This window comes from Ovis aries, chromosome 13 (assembly GCF_016772045.2).
Source record: "Ovis aries strain OAR_USU_Benz2616 breed Rambouillet chromosome 13, ARS-UI_Ramb_v3.0, whole genome shotgun sequence".
Taxonomy (NCBI): domain Eukaryota; kingdom Metazoa; phylum Chordata; class Mammalia; order Artiodactyla; family Bovidae; genus Ovis; species Ovis aries.
The window spans coordinates 48,017,102-48,023,101 of NC_056066.1; the positions used below are offsets into that span (position 1 = coordinate 48,017,102).

At 41.8% G+C, this 6,000-nt stretch overlaps 1 protein-coding gene across 4 annotated transcripts in view; it reads right to left on the bottom strand.

Annotated features, from left to right (window-relative positions):
• FERMT1 (FERM domain containing kindlin 1) overlaps positions 1-4,996 on the bottom strand; it is a 59,203-nt gene extending 54,207 nt beyond the window's left edge. For 2 of the 4 annotated variants that reach the window (XM_042229747.1, XM_012188701.4), the window contains exon 1: positions 4,191-4,644. The gene's annotated coding sequence lies outside the window, so the exon portion shown is untranslated. Of the gene's footprint in view, positions 1-4,190; positions 4,645-4,712 lie in introns of those variants that run through there. The other 2 variants (XM_060396894.1, XM_004014352.5) reach the window with 2 other exon arrangements.
• Between the last annotated feature and the right edge of the window lie 1,004 nt (positions 4,997-6,000).

Below are 6,000 nucleotides of genomic sequence, written 5' to 3' on the forward strand. Positions count from 1 at the left end.
TTATAGTAAAAACTCTCAAGAAAGTGGGCATAGAGGAAACCTACCTCAACATAATAAAGGTCATAAATGAGAAACCCACAATAAACATCATTCTCAGTGATGAAAAGGTGAAAGCGTTTCCCTGTAAAATCAGGAACAGGGACTTCACTGGTGGTCCAGTGGTTAAGAATCCACCTTGCAATGAAGGGGACACAGGTTCGATCCCCTGTAGGGGAACAAGATCCCACATTCCCTGGAGCAACTACTGAGCCTGTGCACTCCAGAGCCTCTGTGCCAAAACTAGAGAGCCCACAGGCTGCAACTACTGAAGTCTGCATGCCACAGCTAGAGCCCCTGTGAGGCCATGAAGGATCCCACGTGTTGCAACTAAGACCTGATGCATATAAGTAAAAAAATAAAAGATCAGGATCAAGACAAGATGCCCACTATAGCCACTTTTATACAACACAGTATTGGAAGACCTAGCCACAGCAATAAGACAAGAAAAAGAAAAAAAAAGGAAGCCAAACTGGATAGGAAGCAGTAAAACTGTCACTGTTTGCAGATGACATGACACTATATATAGAAAACCCTAACGATGCCACCAGAAAACTACTAGAGCTAATCAATGAATTTGGTAACATTCCTGCTGCTGCTGCTAAGTCACTTCAGTCGTGTCCAACTCTGTGTGACCCCACAGACGGCAGCCCACCAGGCTTCCCTGTCCCTGGGATTCTCCAGGCAAGAACACTGGAGTGGGTTGCCATTTATATATATATATATAGTATCTGTTGCATTTCTGTACACTAACAATGAACCATCAGAGAAATTAAGGAAACAATCCTACTTAACCACTACATCTAAAAGAATAAAATACCTAGTCATAAACTAATCTAAGAGGTAAAAGATCTGTACTTGGATCTATTTACTAGACACTGATGAAAGAAATGGAAGATAATACAAACAGATGGAAAGATATACTATGTTCATGGGTTGGAAGAATTAATATTGTTAAAATGATGATACCATGCAAGGAAATTTACAGAAAGTGCAATCCCTATAAAAATAACCAAAGGCATTTTTCACAGATCTAGAACAAATAATTTAAAAATTTGTATGGAAACACAAAAACCCACAAATAGTGAAAACAAGCTTGAAAAAGAAGAACAGTACTAGAAGAATCATGCTTCCTGATTTCAGATTATACTACGAGGCTACAGTACTCAAAATAGTATGGGACTGGCACAAAAACAGACACTTAGATCAATGGAATAGAACAGAGAGCTCAAAACTAAACCCGCACGCTTATGGTCAATTAATCTACAACAAAGAAGACAAGAATATTCAATGGAGAAAAGATAGTCTCTTCAATAAGTACTACTGGGAAAATTGGACAGTTACATGTAAAAGAATGAAATTAGAACACTCTCTAACACTATATACAAAAATTCAAAATGGATTAAAGACCTAAATGTAACCAGAAACCATAAAACTCCTAGAAGAAACCATAGACAGAACGCCCTTTGACATAAATGGTAGCAACATTGTTTTTGGTATCTGTCTCCTAAAGCAAATGAGATAAAAGCAAAAATAAACAAATGGGACCTAATTAGACTTAAAAGCTTTTGTACAGCAAAGGAAGCTGTAAACAAAATGAAAGGACAACATATAGAATGGGAGAAAATATTTGTAGAAGATGTGACAGACAAGGGATTGATTTCTAAAACATACCAACAGCTTATACAGCTCAATTAAAAAAAACCCTACCCACTCAAAAAATGGGCAGAAGACTTAAATACACATCTCTCCAAAGAAGACATATAGATGGCCAACAGGCACAAGAAAGATGCTCAACATCGTTAATCACCAGAAAAGTGCAAATTAAAACCACAGTGAGATATAGTCTCATACCTGTCACAATGGTGATGATCAAAAAGACTAGAAATAACAAATGTTGGTGAGGACATGGAGAAAAGGGAACCTTCAATACTTGTTGGTGAAAATGTAAATTGGTGTAGCTAGTGTGGAAAACATTATGGAGGTTTTTAAAAAAACTCAAAATAGAGCTATCATATGACCCAGCAATTACATTCCTGATATATATCAAAAAACAAACAAACAAAATAACAAAACAAATAATCCCCCCAAAACACCAATTTGAAAATATACAAAATATACATATTGTAAAGATATTATTTACAATGGCCAAAATATGAAGCAGCTTAAGTGTCCATCAACATATGAGTGGATAAATATGTGGAATGGGATATTATTCAACCATAAAAAAGAATGACATTTTGCCATTTCCAACAACATGGATGGACTTGGAAGATATTATGCTAAGTGAAAAAAGGCAGACAGACAAATACTGTATGATAACACTTATATGTGGAACCTAAAATAATAAACTACTGAATATAACAAAAAGAAAACAGATATATAGATAAGAGAACACATATATAGAGAAAAACTAGTGGTTACCAGTGGGGAGAGGGAAGGATGGAGGGGCAAAATAGGGGAAATTAAGAGCTACAAACTATTCTATTATATATAAAATAACCTTTATAGCTTATAGGATATATTGTATAACACAGGGAATATAGCCAATATTTTATAAGTATAAATGAGGTATAGCCTTTAAAATTGTGAATCACTGTTGTACATCTGTAACTTATAATGCTGTACATCAACTATATTTCATTTAAAAGTTAAAAAAATTATAAAAAGCAATAATTAAACCACCAGTGTCACTGTTCACATTCGTAAGCAAAAGAGAATCACAAGATAAATGCTGCAAATCTGAACAGGCTTAGAACAGATTTCATTTGTTCCACTCAACTTCAAGAGTTCAGAGGCGACTAAAGGATCCTAATGTTTGCACCTCCCAATGCACAGAGGAACATACAAGACTTCTTGCATGGGCAGCGTCATGCAATGATTATATTGGGCCTAACCACCTCACTGTCATCTTCAGCCTCAGGTGTTATTTTATTGTGTACATCATTCAGAATGATGTACTCTGGGATAACTACTATCCTTGTGTTATCTCCATCCTCTCAGCAATCCCATTTAGAAATGAGGAAACACAGTCTCAGAAAAGCCAGATAATTTATCAAAAGTCACACAGCAAGTTAGATCAATTCAGGTTCTAACTCCAAACTCTCAACCAGCACTCTGGGACATATTCTTGATAATATTACAAAGTTAATATGAAATACAACACTTAAAACTATGAGCTAAATTCTCAGTACCTTCACCAAACATTTTAACTAACATAAATCTTCCCATTTAGGAGACAATAAAGATACCTCTTTCACTGTCAAATTCTTAACATGGTATTGAAATATTTGACTTTAGGATCCTTACAGCTTTTTTAATGCTATGCTTTGAGGCTTTGTTATTTAAAATGTTTTGTACATAAAGAAAATAACCTTACTTTTAAAATGACTCCTCACTGCTTGTTTTGGGAGCAATTAGACAGGATTTTTCTTTACCTAACCTGGGCAGTAAGGTATTTCTCATTTAAAAAACAGGCAATAGGTGGTGATTCCCTTACAACGAAATTCAGGCTAAAATTAGACAATCTGGTTTCCCCACATTCCACTCCTATCTTTTCTGCGCCTTTCTTTTCGAGAGTGAACTGCAGCAAGCTGTTGCTTGTTGAAGAAAGCCTCAAGCTTCGGCTGGGAAAGCAGACCTAGGGTGTTAAAGATCAGAACTAGAAGCAAAGCGCACCACCAGCACACCTGCCTTCCCTGGGGAAACCAAGTGGCCCACTTCCGGCAGTCCTTTATAGAAAACTCAGTCAAGACAGACACAGGCAGACAGAGAGACAGAGAGGGAAACAGACCGAATGCTCGCTCTGGAAGAACAGAGAGGGAGTGGGTCCGAAGGCCACTGGCCTGTCTTTTGCCAAGTATGCAGGGAGGGTCCCAGGGCCCAGGGGAATGTGGTGGGTGGGTAAGAAACCCCTCCCCACCCGTAAGGTCAACACCGCTGCTGGACTGAGAGTTTATTTTGCGAAGTCAGATGCTCAAGGTCGGAGAAGGCGGTCACAAGCTGATCACGAGATTTTTAATTCAACAGCTATTTACATGCAGGAAGCCGCATAAACGCAGGAGCGGGGGTCTGGGGAACCAGCGGTGCCCATCGCAGCCTCCCTTCCCCGCCAGTCTCCATTCCCCGCCGGGGCCCAGCTCCTGGGCACTCACTTCCTTTCTCAAGCCTGCGGCGTGGGTCTCGCGGCCGGGCACGTGTGCCGCTGCCCTCCTGGAGACGCGGGCAGAGGCCACCCAGGGCGAGCTGGGGGCGCGCGGTGGCGGCGGCTGTTCCGCGAGGCTCTGCGGGCGAGTGCTGCGCGCGGACCTGCCGCCTAGACTGGCGCCCGCCCCCGCCGACTGATCTCCGCCCCGCGCGGCCCTCCGGGCACAGCCGGCCAGCGCGGCGGGCAGGCGGCAGCACGACTAGCCCCAGCCTGCCAGGTCCCGCTGCCCGGGCAGGGGGTGCTCTGCAGACTTTACGGACAAACGGTGGTCGCTGGGCTGCAGCGCGACAGGGACAGCAGGGAGAACCGGGGCGGATGCTCAGACCCACGCCCCTCTTGAGACCTCTCATCCTGCCCACCCTCCTCTAGACCGCCTCTCGTTTCCCGGTTCCCCGAGGCCCGCCCGGGACTAGCCTGGTGATTAAGGTCCTGCTACTTTCCCCGCCCTCCGGGTGTACTTGTCACTCACATCCCGGGTGCGTCCACTTCCTCCGAGTCCTGGCTCTAGGCAAGAACAACCGCCTCCGCTCTAGAGAGCCCGGAGGACCTGTGGTTGCCAGCTGGAAGAAACAAAAGTGGTTCATCTCTGAGTAACAGGGTGGTGTAAACCTCTGAGAAGGGCGAGGCGCCCCAAACACGCACGTTGGAAGATCCCCGGGAAACCTAAGGCCGCTCCCCTCGCTGAAGTCTGGGTGGCTCACCTCAGATTCACCACCCAGCCCCACCGCTCACCTTCCTGTCGGATTCACTTCCGAAGGAAGCAGGAAGGGTGGGTGACCTTGGGCAATTGGCACACCTCTCCAAACCTTTCGTTGAGTATTTACTGCGCACCAGGCCTGAGTCTGAGCTTTGAGGATATAAAACAGGGTTATAAAACAGAAAATTATAGTTTTCTCATTTGTAAAATGGGTAAAGGGATGGGATTCTCACAGCCAGAATTTCAGTCCATAGAGGAGTTTCATGCAGTAATACAGTCTTTAGCGACTTTCATCAAGTACATAAAGCTTCCCATAACATTTAATTTAAACTGTTGCAAAAATTAGAAGTGGAATCCTTGTTTTTGCTTGGCATTACCATATTCAGCCATTATTATGGTTCTGAAAGTACTTAACATTTAATTTTAAAAGGCCAGTTGAACAAACATCAGCAAATATGGGGCTTTAGAATTAAAATGATTAAAAATGTGAAACTGAATTTGTAGTTTGTCAACTATAGGAATGTGGTCAACTGTCATCTGGTTCCACTTTCTTGCATACCTAATACCAACTGAGCAAATATGCACTTATTTGGAGTAGAGATTGTCTAAGACTTGCTTTCTGGAGACTGTGCATGACTGATTAGACTATAGACTGTCTTCAGGATGTTGGAAACGATCATAAAGTAGTGATGGCTTTCTCTACACCAAATTGGTTTTCCATTTTAGTTGAACATATCTGGATTGCGTTAAAGAATTTAACTTGTTTTAAGCTTTCTGCTTGGCCTAAATTCCTTTTTAAGCTTTTCATTGAAGTATACTTTTATATGCAAGAACACAAATCAAAAATATATAGCTGATGAATTTTCACATGCTGGACACATCTGTGAAATGAACATCCAGATGAAGAAACAGGATATTGCCAGTCCTCAGAAGCCCCTTAATCTCACCTTTTAGTTTTTAATACTACCAGCACTCACCAAGAATAGCCATTATCCTGATTTCAAATCCTTAAATGGGTTTTTGCTGATATCTGTACCATATATAAGTGGAATTGGATGAT